The sequence below is a fragment of the Halichoerus grypus genome, chromosome 5 (genome assembly GCF_964656455.1).
Source record: "Halichoerus grypus chromosome 5, mHalGry1.hap1.1, whole genome shotgun sequence".
NCBI classification, from domain to species: Eukaryota; Metazoa; Chordata; class Mammalia; order Carnivora; family Phocidae; genus Halichoerus; species Halichoerus grypus.
In genome coordinates, this window is record NC_135716.1 from 82,284,027 (window position 1) to 82,298,227 (window position 14,201).

Sequence of the window (14,201 nt, forward strand, 5' to 3'; positions counted from 1 at the left end):
GAAAACTATCCCTCTCAAGGCTCTAACAAAGAAAAAACAGTACCACAATATATGAATACTTTAAAATCCTAAAAATAACCAGGAATATTAAAAATGTGAATATAGCCCAATGTGAACATGTCCTGGAAAAGAAACCTCAAAATGGTTAAAACACATATCCTGAAGTCATTTTAGAGCCTACTAGAGACCTAAACAGATGGCACATTTAACTACTTCCTACCACAGAGCTCTCCTGCTTTTCTTTAACATACTCGATTAAATGTTCTTTGTCCCTGATCACTCCTTCTTGAGTGTGTCCAAAGACAATGACGCCCTTTGCTGCCTGGCCTTCATTACTCATCAAGCCCATTTCCCCCATATTCATTGAGCCCTCTTCTTCCATGACACAAATAAATACTGAAATCTCACTTCTGTTTCTGTAAAAGAAGCAACAAACTCCCCTTGCCCATGTGTGCTTTAGTCATACTTCAGCCAAGCAGCCCATTCACAAAAGTTGATCTGGTGTGTCTATGTGTTTCTGAACACTTTGTGACTTAGCAAGTCTGTAAGAGAGAGCTATACAGAGGTAAGCTCCAGACGATCAGGAGCCCACATGATCTTTGGTTGAAAAAGAACAGATAAAGAAGCACACAGGTTCTCACCTTTATTTATATATTTATTCAGTACTTGCTATATTGCCAGCATATTATGGAAACAAAACTACATAATTATGGATACCTGTTGCCCTTATGAGGCCAGTCTAGTGGAAATGCAGGCACATTAACAAATCATTCCAATATGATACGTGAGGACAGAATATTTACACTTCACCCTTCAAGAGGTACTCACCAAAACATCTGATTATGTTATTATTGTAATTATTCGACATATTTAGGTAATGCTTTTTGGCCATCTATATACCTTTTTTTATGTCTCCACCAGAACTTACTTAGAACACAAAGTCCCAAAGGACAGTCTCTATTTCACCTAATTCCATACATGGATAGATTTTTGATATATAAGGCTTTTGATAATGATATTAGTTTCTATTTATAGAATCCATCTTTCAAAAAACTAAATAGTACTTCTATTCATACACTTTTTAAAAGGCTGAACTTTAGACTCTAAGCATTTTTTCACTTTTCTGCAAACACAGATCACTGCATGGCCTCTTGGGAGAAACCACTCTTACTGGATGAATGAGTGTTATCATAACTTGCAGTGTATACATTTTGACTTTGAACACACAACTTATCATTATCACAATATTGATTGGCTTTAGACAATGCATAGTTTTAAACAGTGCTATTCTCAAGTTAAATAGCTATGTATTGCTTCATAATTTTTAAAAATCCTTATGTAATTAAAATCTCCCTTAACACACAGTCCACCTTTTTAATCTGTCCCTTTGTTTTAGATTGGCAGTTTTACTTAATGATTTTTTTAAAATTTCCCTTCCTTGATAAAACAAATACAGGAACAGTATAAAACACCCTATGGGGAGTTTTAGAGTCACAAATGCCAGAGTAGAGGTAAGAAAAAAGTCTTGGTTCTCCAGATTAAGACTAAAAACTTGATCAAATCACTTCAATTTTTTAAACCTTAACTTTTGCATCTTTAAAAGAAGTTAATCTCTAGGATTCTTCAGAACTCCAAAATTCCATGACTCCCTACGTCAATTTTTTTTACCGTACAAGAAATTATTTCAAAGCAAACCATCACTAATATACTAGGAGACAAATCCCAGAATATTTATATATATTGGGCAATTTAAAGTATTTGCACTGAGTATAAGAAATTACACTAAATATGACCAAAATTTGGGCCTAGTCTCTTCCTTGCATTGCTGACTATTCTTGATTTATACCTTCAAGGTCAGCAAACAAAGTCTGTCAACACATTAACCTTGAAATTTTTCAGTTGTGAACGAATTATGTTAGATAGTGGCTGGGAAGTATAGCCTATATGATATCCTCCTGTCCTTTTATGGCTAAGTGAGTAAACTGTACTTTGTTTTCCATAAAAATGAAACAATGTAAAGTATACAACTATGAAAAATTTCAGTACACGGTAATTACACAACTTGCAAGTTAATTCCTTATAACAACAAAATGTTAATTCTCCTAAAGTAAATAGCTTTAAACAACTATTTAAAAGACCAAAGATAAGATTTATACATAGAAACATTCAGTGCTTATTTAAAAAATTTTTTTAATGTAATGGTCAGGTAAAAGCCAAGATGTGAATTCATTCACTGAACAAAATATTCGTTGAAAGCATACTCTCTGGTCTATAAATACCAATTAGACATTATCGTTCATACACCCACAACACTTTATTCGCATCTCAATTATGATCAGGTAAAGGAAATGCAGTTTATTGGAAGTAAAGTTTGGCCACTGACTTACATTTAAAAGTTATCAAGATACTCAGCTGCTTCTTTTTTTCCCCATACCCATTTCTCTATTGTATGGTCATTTCACTAGTCACTAACATTCATTAAAAATGCAATTCAAAACAAACAGGAAAAGAACTCAGTGTGAAAAGGAAGCCAAAAGAAATCATGGATGAGCTTAAAGATGCAAAGTTAGTAAAGGTAACTCAAGACAATCAAAAGGACCAGAAAACAAGGAGAAAGAAGAAAGGAGAGGAATAAAACAGATAATAAACTGCTATTGATTAACAGTGCTAGGTACTATAAAAGGTATTTTTAAAATATTATCTTTAATCTTAACAACAGCTCTTCAAGGTAGGTTTTTATTACTCCCCTTTTAAGTGGGCTCAGAAGATAAATTACTCACCTAAAATCACAGAATATTTAGTGGCTGAACTAAGACTCAAAGCCAAGACTATTCCGATTTCAAAGTCAAGGCTTTCAATTACACTCCTCTGCCTCTAGAAAATACTTTATTCTTATTAATGTTGATTGAGTGGTTACAGTGCTTCCATGGGAGGAATAACCCCCATAATGCTTCCAATGTATTATTTTTTTTAACCAGTGTCTGTCATTTTTTTTTACAAAGGGAGGGGAATTTTTTCATAGTTCCATATATTAATAATTACAATAACAATGCACCAACAACATCAATTGCTGATGTTACTGAGCTTGCTGCATGTCACAGGCAGTATTAGGTGCTTGACATATATTACCTTATGTAATCCTCAAAATAGCCCTGCAATGTAGGGATTATTATCCTTACTTCAGGGAAGATGTTTAGAGAGACATGGATAGTTATGAAATTGAGGCAGGTTTAGAAACCAAGTGTGATTCTAAAACCCCTGAGCTGTCATGGATTTCTCTCAAAGATTCCTTTAAAAAACCACCATTAAAGTATTACAGTTTATAAATTTCATTCAACTTAATTATGAAACATCTCTTCTTTTCATGCACAGCAAATAAAATAGAAAGTTAAGGTATAGGCTCTGTGTGAAAGAACTCACTATTTACATAATGAACCAGATTTAAGAAAAGCAAAGATGACAAGAATATTCCATAAGCCTCAAAATTTCTATGAAATATTTATTCTAGTAAAGAAAAACACACCTAAAAAATATATTTCCAATTTCTAAAATAACTAATTTAAATATTATAATTAAAAAAAGAAAAAAAACCTAAAACCTTCCTTGTTTATATATTAAGTGAGATGAGAAAAAAGTGACATGAGCCAGTTTTCCAGTATGTTTACATAGCTATGTAAGGAACCATTCTTTATCCTAATGCTGCCAAACATGTTACTTTTACAATTCAGAAAAAAACAACACAGAAAAGCTCACATGTCATTCAGCACATGGAGGAGAAAGATTTTATATGGACTCAGAGCAAAGTTAAAGCTGAAAAAATATTGTGTTTTCAGCATGGCAAAGTAGACAAGTCACCTAAGTGAAACCTCATTATTATAAGTAGACAATTTATAGTACGTTAGTTATTTTCAACCAAATGGTGGTATTCCCATTAACCCCAAATAAGAAACAGGCTTGGGGTGATAAGGTGTTTTTCCCTCAGAGACATTACAAAAATAAGAGCTCCCAGATTAGAGAGGTCATAGCAAGGCCACATACAAATAGCACATGGCAATATGGCAATTCAGATTTTTATTATTTGATAAAGGTAGGAAAGACCATTAGAGTGAGGGTTATTATAATACTAAGGCAGCCAGTAAGACAGCACTCACTACTTCACCAAAAAACACTGTGCTGTGGACCAAAAGCCAACAGCTGCCCTCCAGCTGGGTTCCAAATATTTTAGGTGTCCACTGGGAACCAACTCAATCCCAAAGCATAATCCCCCCCAAAACAGCCATCAACAATAAGTAAAAGGATATGTAATCTCTTTACTGTTGTTTTAAACACAGCAGATGGGTAATTTTACTCATGCATTGGTATAATAAAATATCATTTACTTCTCCCAAATAGTATACCCCGTACCCATTCTTTGGGTATATGCTCATTCCAGAATTCATTTGAGAAAAACCTTCCTTGATTAGGCATGGCATTGCTCGTATCTGTCTTCGTTCTCACTATTTCTATCCAGCTGCTGATTCCTCTCTGCATACTACCATTTCTTCAGCAAGAAAGGTTCAGAACTAATGGGCTGTTTTGTTTTTTGTTTCCTAATGAACATTTAAAAAATCTTAAAGCACAATGTAGTGAGCATTACCTCTACAAAAAAAAAAAAAAAAAAAGGCGAGGGTGGGGTGGGGTATAGAATGTGCTTGAAATCTGAATCAGATGAACTGTAGAAGACTTTTCAATCATCTCCTCCAAACTGAATCTACACACAAGATTTTTCCTTTTGAGCTTCCTATGCTTATTTCATCATGGAAACACAACAGATCAAGGCCTCTCAGTTATGTTGGGTTAACTAACTTTAAGAAAACTTCATTTTCTGTGTTGTTTTTTTCCTCCCCAGTCAGCAAGACAGATTCAGTACCTAGTTTATCACTAAGAGACACAATAATATGGGAATGTATGCTTTAAAAATACCTACAAAAGCATCTTAACAGTTTGAACAGAAAAGAGAATGATAAATGAATTAAAAAAAAATCACTACCAATATCTTCTGAAATCCAAAGTCAACTTTGTTTAGTATTTATGGGTCTAGGGCAATGAGAAGAAACTTAAATGCTTATCTGCTCTTGTTCCAACAGTAAAAATGGATTAAGAATAAAGAGATAAAAATCTAGTACAAAATGAAGTTTACATCCAGTATTAGCTATTAGTTATGGATAGCAAAATGATTTTAAAAACAGAGATTTAAGAGAGAGAGGGGCAGAAGGTATACTGGAGCAAATTATAGCAGAGAACTTCCCTAATTTGGGGAAGGAAACAGGCATCAAAATCCAGGAGGCACAGAGAACCCCTCTCAAAATCAGTAAAAATAGGTCAACACCCCAACATCGAATAGTAAAACTTACGAGTCTCAGAGACCAAGGAAAAGTCCTGAAAGCAGCTCGGGAGAAGAGATCTGTAACCTACAATGCTAGAAACATTAGATTGGCAACAGACCTATCCACAGAGACCTGGCAGGCCACAAAGGACTGGCATGATATATTCAGAGCACTAAACGAGAAAAATATGCAGCCAAGAATACTATATCCAGCTAGGCTGTCATTGAAAATTGAAGGAGAGATAAAAAGCTTCCAGGACAAACAAAAACTAAAGAAATTTGCAAACACGAAACCAGCCCTACAAGAAATCTTGAAAGGGGTCCTCTAAGCAAAGAGAGAGCCTAAAAACAACATAGACCAGAAAGGAACACAGACAATATACAGTAACAGTCACCTTACAGCCAATACAATGGCACTAAATTCATATCTTTCAATAGTTACCCTGAATGTAAATGGGCTAAATGCCCCAATCAAAAGACACAGGCTATCAGATTGGATTAAAAAACAAGACCCATGGATATGCTGTCTGCAAGAGACTCATTTTAGACCCAAAGACACCCCCAGATTGAAAGTGAGGGGGTGGAAAACCATTTACCATGCTAATGGACACCAAAAGAAAGCTGGGGTATTAGAAGTCCTAGCCACAGCAATCAGACAACAAAAAGAAATCAAAGGCATCTGAATCGGCAAAGAAGTCAAACTCTCACTCTTTGCAGATGATATGATACTTTATGTGGGAAACCCAAAAGACTCCACCCAAAAACTGCTAGAACTCATACAGGAATTCAGTCAAGTGGCAGGATATAAAATCAATGCACAGAAATCAGTGGCATTCCTATACACCATCAACAAGAAGGAAGGAGAAATTAAGGAGTCGATCCCATTTACAATTGCACCCAAAACCATAAGATACCTAGGAATAAATCTAACCAAAGAGGCAAAGGATCTATACTCAGAAAACTATAAAATACTCATGAAAGAAACTGAGGAAGACACAAAGAAATGGAAAAATGTTCCATGCTCATGGATTGGAAGAACAAATATTGTGAAGATGTCAATGCTACCTAGAGCAATCTACACATTCAATGCAATCCCCATCAAAATACCATCCACTTTTTTCAAAGAAATGGAACAAATAATCCTAAAATTTGTATGGAACGAGAAAAGACCCCGAATAGCCAGAGGAATGTTGAAAAAGAAAAGCAAAGCTGGCGCATCACAATTCCGGACTTCTAGCTCTATTACAAAGCTGTCATCATCAAGACAGTACGGTACTGGCACAAAAACAGACACATAGATCAATGGAACAGAATAGAGAGTCCAGAAATGGACCTTCAACTCTATGGTCAACTCATCTTTGACAAAGCAGGAAAGAATGTCCAATGGAAAAAAGACAGTCTCTTCAACAAATGGTGTTGGGAAAATTGGACAGCCACATGCAGAAGAATGAAACTGGACCATTTCCTTACACCACACACAAAAATAGACTCCAAATGGTTGAAAGACCTCAATGTGAGACAGAAGTCCATCAAAGTGCTAAAGGAGAATACAGGCAGCAACCTCTTCGACCTCAGCTGCCACAACTTCTTCCTAGAAACACTGCCAAAGACAAGGGAAGCAAGGGCAAAAATGAACTATTGGGACTTCATCATGAAACTGGACCACTTCCTTACACCACACACAAAAATAGACTCCAAATGGTTGAAAGACCTCAATGTGAGACAGGAGCCCATCAGAATGCTAATGGAGAACACAGGCAGCAACCTCTTCGACCTCAGCCGCAGCAACTTCTTCCTAGAAACATCGCCAAAGGCAAGGGAAGCAAGGGCAAAAATGAGCTTTGGGACTTCATCAAGATGAAAACCTTTTGCACAGCAAAAGAAACAGTCAACAAAACCAAAAGACAACCGACAGAATGGGAGAAGATATTTGCAAATGACATATCAGATCAAGGGCTAGTATCCAAAATCTATAAAGAACTTATCAAACTCAACACCCAAAGAACAAAGAATCCAATCAAGAAATGGGCAGAAGACATGAACAGACATTTTTCCAAAGAAGACATCCAAATGGCCAACAGACATGAAAAAGTGCTCAACATCGCTTGGCATCAGGGAAATCCAAATCAAAACCTCAATGAGATACCACCTCACACCAGTCAGAATGGCTAAAATTAACAAGTCAGGAAACGACAGATGTTGGCGGGGATGAGGAGAAAGCGGAACCCTCCTACATTGTTGGTGGGAATGCAAGCTGGTGCAACCACTCTGGAAAACAGTATGGAGGTTCCTCAGAAAGTTGAAAATAGAGCTACCATACGATCCAGCAATTGCAATACTGGGTATTTACCCCAAAGATACAAATGTAGGGATCCGAAGGGGTACGTGCACTCTGATGTTTATAGCAGCAATGTCCACAATAGCCAAACTGTGGAAAGAGCCAAGATGTCCATCGACAGATGAATGGATAAAGAAGATGTGGTATAATATACAATGGAATATTATGCAGCCATCAAAAGGAATGAGATCTTGCCATTTGCAACGACGTGGATAGAACTGGAGGGTGTTATGCTGAGCGAAATAAGTCAATCAGAGAAACACATGTATCATATGACCTCACTGATATGAGGAATTCTTAATCTCAGGAAACAAACTGAGGGTTGCTGGAGTGGGGGGTGGGGTGGGAGGGATGGGGTGACTGGGTGATGGACACTGGGGAGGGTATGTGTTCTGGTAAGCGCTGTGAATTGTGCAAGACTGTTGAATCTCAGATCTGTACCTCTGAAACAAATAATGCAATATATGTTAAGAAAGAAAAAAAGAAGAAGAAGAATGTAGCAGGAGGGGAAGAATGAAGGGGGAGAAATCGGAGGGGGAGAAGAACCATGAGAGACGATGGACTCTGAAAAACAAACTGAGGGTTCTAGAGGGGAGGGGGGTGGGAGGATGGGTTAGCCTGGTGATGGGTATTGAGGAGGGCACGTTCTGCATGGAGCACTGGGTGTTATGCACAAACAATGAATCATGGAACACTATATCTAAAACTACTGATGTAATGTATGGGGATTAACATAAAAATAAAAAAATTTAATAAAAAAAAAGAACGCTTGCTATTAGACTTCCATGCAAAAGTGGGGCCGCAGTGCTAGCCTCAGGAAACAAGTGGGGAGTCGTGTTCTGCCTTCTGCCGGGGCCTGAGTCCCACACGGAAAATGGTTCTGGACTCACTTGCAGTGCGCTCACGCATGCACACAGCAAAATGCGTCCACCCTCCGACATGGCTACTTTAGCCGAAGCAGGAATTCTCTACACAGTTGTTCCTTGGAGTTAGGTGGTTGGCATTAGGCCTGCAGGCACACCCGGGGCAAGGGTACCAGCCTCATAAACAAGAGGTGAGTTGAGAGCTGCCTTCCGCTCCGGCCTGTTTCTCACTCCATTTCACCTATGGGACCCTTTCCCCGGGCTCTCATACACGAGCACTGTCAAATTCCCCTGGCTTCAGGAACGGCAATGTTAACTAAAGCGCAGTAACTCTATAGCATTGATTCTTGGTGTTAGTAACCTGGTAACTAGGCATCCAGGCACACAGGGTACAGCAGTGCTAATCTCCTCAAACAAGAGGTGTGTCCACAGCAGCCTTCCTTACAGGCCTGCTTCTCACTCTGAGTTACGTTTAGGTTCCATTTCTCAGGCTTTCACAAAAACACACAATAGATGAAGTGCACTGTCAGGAAGGGCGATATTTGCTGAGGCACGGGTTCTCTGCACTTTTGTTCCTTTGCGTTGGGTGGATGACACTTAGGACTACACGCACACACGGGAGAGCCGATCTAGTTACCCGAAACAAGAGTTGAGTCGATAGCTGCCTCTTGCCCATGCTTATTTCTCCCTCGGAATTCTGCTGGGACTCATTCCCCAGGTTTGCACTCAAGCAGAGTTGAAAATGCTGCCACCCTGTGGAGAGGCGAATGAGCTGAAGCTGGGGTTCTTGACTGGATTCTTTCTGCCAAATCAGTGTGGAGCCCTTAGCATTCCTATGCACACATGGAGCCAAAGTGTTAGCTTCAGGTAACAAGAGCTGAGTCGAGAGGAGCCTTCTGGGCCGGACTCCTTCTCCCTCGGTTTCACGTAAGGAACCCGTTCCTCAGGCTCTCACCCACGGTAGCCTGAAAGGGCTTCCTCCCTCAGAGAGGTGGATGGTAGCTAAAGCACGGTTTCTCTACCGTATTGTTTCTGCCAGGGAGAACGCAAGCGATACGACTTCCATGCAAATGTGGGGCTGCCGTGCTAGCTTGGTCAAACACATGGGGAGTCGTGTTCTGCCTTTCGCTGGGGCCTGAGTCTCACTCGCAAAAAGCTTTGGACTCCCTTGCAGTGCTCTCACGCATGCACACAGCAAACTGCTGCCACCCCCAGGAGCAGCTGTTTTACCTGCAGCACAGGCTCTCAACCGAGTTTTACCTTCGAGTTAAGTGGCTGTGATTAAGCCTGCACACACACCCTGGTCAACGGACTAGCCCCATAACCATGATGTGAGTTGAGAGCTGCCTTCTGTACTGGCCTGTCTCTCGCCCGATATTACGATATTGAAACCGTCCCCAGGCTCTGAGCCACAGTACACCCTAAACTGCTGCCCCCACATAGAGGTCGACGGCAGCTAAAGCACGGTTTCTCTACTGTGTAGTTTCTTCGACTTAGAACGCTAGCTATTAGACTTCCATGCAAATGTGGGGCTGCCGTGCTAGCTTGATGAAACACATGGGCAGTCGTGTTCTGCATTTCGCTGGTGCCTGAGTCTCACTCAAAAAAGCTTTGGATTCCCTTGCAGTGCTCTCACGCACGCACACAACAAAATGCTGCCATCCTCAGGAGCAACTCTTTTACCTGAAGCACAGGCTCTCAACCGAGCTTTTCCTTCAAGTTAGGTGGCTGTGTTTAAGTCTGTACACACACCCTGGGCTCACTTGCTCTGCACTCACGCATGTACACCACACAATGCGTCCACCCTGAGGCATGGCTATTTTAGCCGAAGCAGGAATTCCCTACAGAGTTGTTCCTTTGAGTTAGGTGGTTGGCTTATGGCCTGCAGGCACACCCGGGGCAACAGTACTGGCCTCATAAACAAGAGGTGAGTTGAGAGCTGCCTTCCGCACCGACCAGTTTCTCACTCCATTTCACGTATGGGACCCTTTCCCCGGTCTCTCATACACGAGCACTATGCAACTCCTGCGGCTTCAGGAACGGCAATATTAGCTAAAGCGCAGTAACGCTACAGCATTGATGCTTGGTGATAGTAGCCTGGTAGGCGAATGAGCTGCAGCTGGGATTCTTTACAGGCTTGTTTCTTCCCAGTCAGTGTCGAGCACATAGCATTCCAAGCACACATGGAACAGTAGTGTTAGCTTCAGGTAGCAAGAGCTGAGTCCAGAGGTGCCTTCTGCCCGGACCTATTTCTCCCTTGGTTTCACGTACGGAACCCGTTCCCCAGGCTCTCAGCCACGGTACTCCATGTAATGCTTCCTCCATCTAGAGGTCGACGGTAGCTAAAGCACGGTTTCTCTACAGTGTTGTTTCTTCGAGTTAGAATACTGTGTTAGACTTCCATGCAAAAGTGTGGCTGCCATGCTAGCGTGAGGAAACACATAGGGAGTCGTGTTCTGCCTCTCTCTGGGGCCTGAGTCTCACTCGCAAAAAGCTTTGGACTCCTTTGCAGTGCTCTCACGCACACACACAACAAAATGCTGCCACCGTCAGGAACAGTTGTTTTATCTGCAGCACAGGCTCTCAACCGAGTTTTGCCTTCGATTTAGGTGGCTTCATTTAAGCCTGCACACACACCCTGGGCAACGGTACTAGCCCCATAACCACGATGTGAGTTGAGAGCTGCCTTCTGTACCGGCCTGTCTCTCCCCCGATATTACGATATTGAAACCGTCCCCAGGCTCTCAGCCACAGTACACCCTAAACTGCTTCGCCCACAGAGAGGTCGACTGTAGCTAAAGCACGGTTTCTCTACTGTGTAGTTTCTTCGTGTTAGAACGGTAGCTATTAGACTTCCATGCAAATATGGAACTGCCGTGCTGGCTTGGTCAAACACATGCGGAGTCGTGTTCTGCCTTTCGCTGGGGCCTGAGTCTCACTCGCAAAAGGCTTTGGACTCCCTTGCAGTGCTCTCACGCACGCACACTACAAAATGCTGCCACCCTCAGGAGCAGCTGCTTTACCTGAGCACAGGCTCTCAACCGAATTTTTCCTTCGAGTTAGGTGGCTTCATTTAAGCCTACCCACACCCTGGGCAACGGTCCTAGCCCCATAACCATGATGTGGGTTGAGAGCTGCCCTCTGTACCGGCCTGTCTCTCCCCCGATATTACGATATTGAAACTGTAGCCAGGCTCTCAGCCACAGTACACCCTAAACTGCTTCGCCCACAGAGAGGTCCACAGTAGCTAAAGAACGGTTTCTATACAGTGTTGTTTCTTCCAGTTAGAAAGCTAGCTATTAGACTTCCATTCAAAAGTGTGGCCGTAGTACTAGTTTCATGGAGCAAGTGGGGAGTCGTGTTCTGGCTTCTTTCAGGGCCTGGGTCTCACAAGGAAAATGGTTTTGGACTCACTTGCTGTGCACTCACGCATGCACACCACACAATGCGTCCACCCTGAGGCATGGCTATTTTAGGCGAAGCAGGAATTCCCTACAGAGTTGTTCCTTTGACTTAGGTGGTTGGCTTATGGCCTGCAGGCACATCCGGGGCAGCGGTACTAGCCTCATAAACAAGAGGTGAGTTGAGAGCTGCCTTCCGCACCGGCCTGTTTCTCACTCCATTTCACGTATGGGACCCTTTCCCCGGTCTCTCGTACACGAGCACTATACAACTCCTGCGGCTTCAGGAACGGCAATGCTGGCTAAAGCGTAGTAACACTACAGCATTGATTCTTGGTGTTAGTAGCCTGGTAGGCGAATGAGCTGCAGCTGGGATTCTTTACAGGCTTGTTTCTTCCCAGTCAGTGTCGAGCACATAGCATTCCAAGCACAGATGGAGCAGTAGTGTTAGCTTCAGGTAGCAAGAGCTGAGTCCAGAGGTGCCTTGTGCCCGGACCTATTTCTCCCTTGGTTTCACGTATGGAACCCGTTCCCCAGGCTCTCAGCCATGGTACTCCGTGTAATGCTTCCTCCGTCTAGAGGTCGACGGTAGCTAAAGCACGGTTTCTCTACAGTGTTGTTTCTTCGAGTTAGAACACTAGCTGTTAGACTTCTATGCAAAAGTGGGGCTGCCGTGCTAGCCTGATGAAACACATGGGGAGTCGTGTTCTGCCTTTCGCTGGGGCCTGAGTCTCACTCGCAAAAAGCTTTGGACTCCCTTGCAGTGCTCTCACGCAGGCACACAACAAAATGCTTCCACCGTCAGGAGCAGCTATTTTACCTGCAGCACAGGCTTTCTACCGAGTTTTTCGTTCGAATTAGGTGGCTGTGTTTAAGCCTGAACACACACCATGGTCAACGGACCTAGCCCCATAACCATGTAGTGAGTTGAGAGCTGCCCTGTGTAGCGGCCTATCTCTCCCCCGATATTACAAAATGGAAACCGTCCCCAGGCTCTCAGCCACAGTACACCCTAAACTGCTTCGCCCACAGAGAGGTCGACGGTAGCTAAAGCACGGTTTCTCGACAGTGTTGTTTCTTCGAGTTAGAACGCTAGCTATTAGACTTCCATGCAAAAGTGGGGCTGCCGTGCTAGCCTGATGAAACACATGGGGAGTCGTGTTCTGCCTTTCGCTGGGGCCTGAGTCTCACTCGCAAATAGCTTTGGACTCCCTTGCAGTGCTCTCACGCACGCACACAACAAAATGCTGCCACCCTCAGGAGCAGCTGTTTTACCTGCAGCACAGGCTCTCAACCGAGTTTCTCCTTCGAGGTAGGTGGCTGTGTTTAAGCTGCCACACACACCCTGGGCAACGGTCCTAGCCCCATAACCATGATGTGAGTTGAGAGCTGCCTTCTGTACCGGCCTGTCTCTCCCCCGATATTACGATATTGAAACCGTCCCCAGGCTCTCAGCCACAGTACACCCTAAACTGCTTCGCCCACAGAGAGGTCGACGGTAGCTAAAGCACGGTTTCTCTACTGTGTAGTTTCTTCGTGTTAGAACGCTAGCTATTAGACTTCCATGCAAAAACGGGGCTGCTCTGCTAGCTTGGTCAAACACATGGGGAGTCGTGTTCTGCCTCTCGCTGGGGCCTGAGTCTCACTCGCAAATGCTTTGGACTCCCTTGCAGTGCCCTCACGCACGCACATAACAAAATGCTGCCACCCTCAGGAGCAGCTGTTTTACCTGCAGCACAGGCTCTCAACCGAGTTTCTCCTTCGAGGTAGGTGGCTGTGTTTAAGCTGCCACACACACCCTGGGCAACGGTCCTAGCCCCATAACCATGATGTGAGTTGAGAGCTGCCTTCTGTACCGGCCTGTCTCTCCCCCGATATTACGATATTGAAACCGTCCCCAGGCTCTCAGCCACAGTACACCCTAAACTGCTTCGCCCACAGAGAAGTCGACGGTAGCTAAAGCACGGTTTCTCTACTGTGTAGTTTCTTCGCGTTAGAACGCTAGCTATTAGACTTCCATGCAAATGTGGGGCTGCCGAGCTAGCTTGGTCAAACACATGGAGAGTCGTGTTATGCCTTTCGCTGGGGCCTGAGTCTCACTCGCAAAAAGCTTTGGACTCCCTTGCAGTGCTCTCACGCACGCACACAACAAAATGCTGCCACCCTCAGGAGCAGCTGCTTTACCTGAAGCACAGTTTCTCAACCGAGTGATTCCTTCGAGTTAGGTGGCTTCA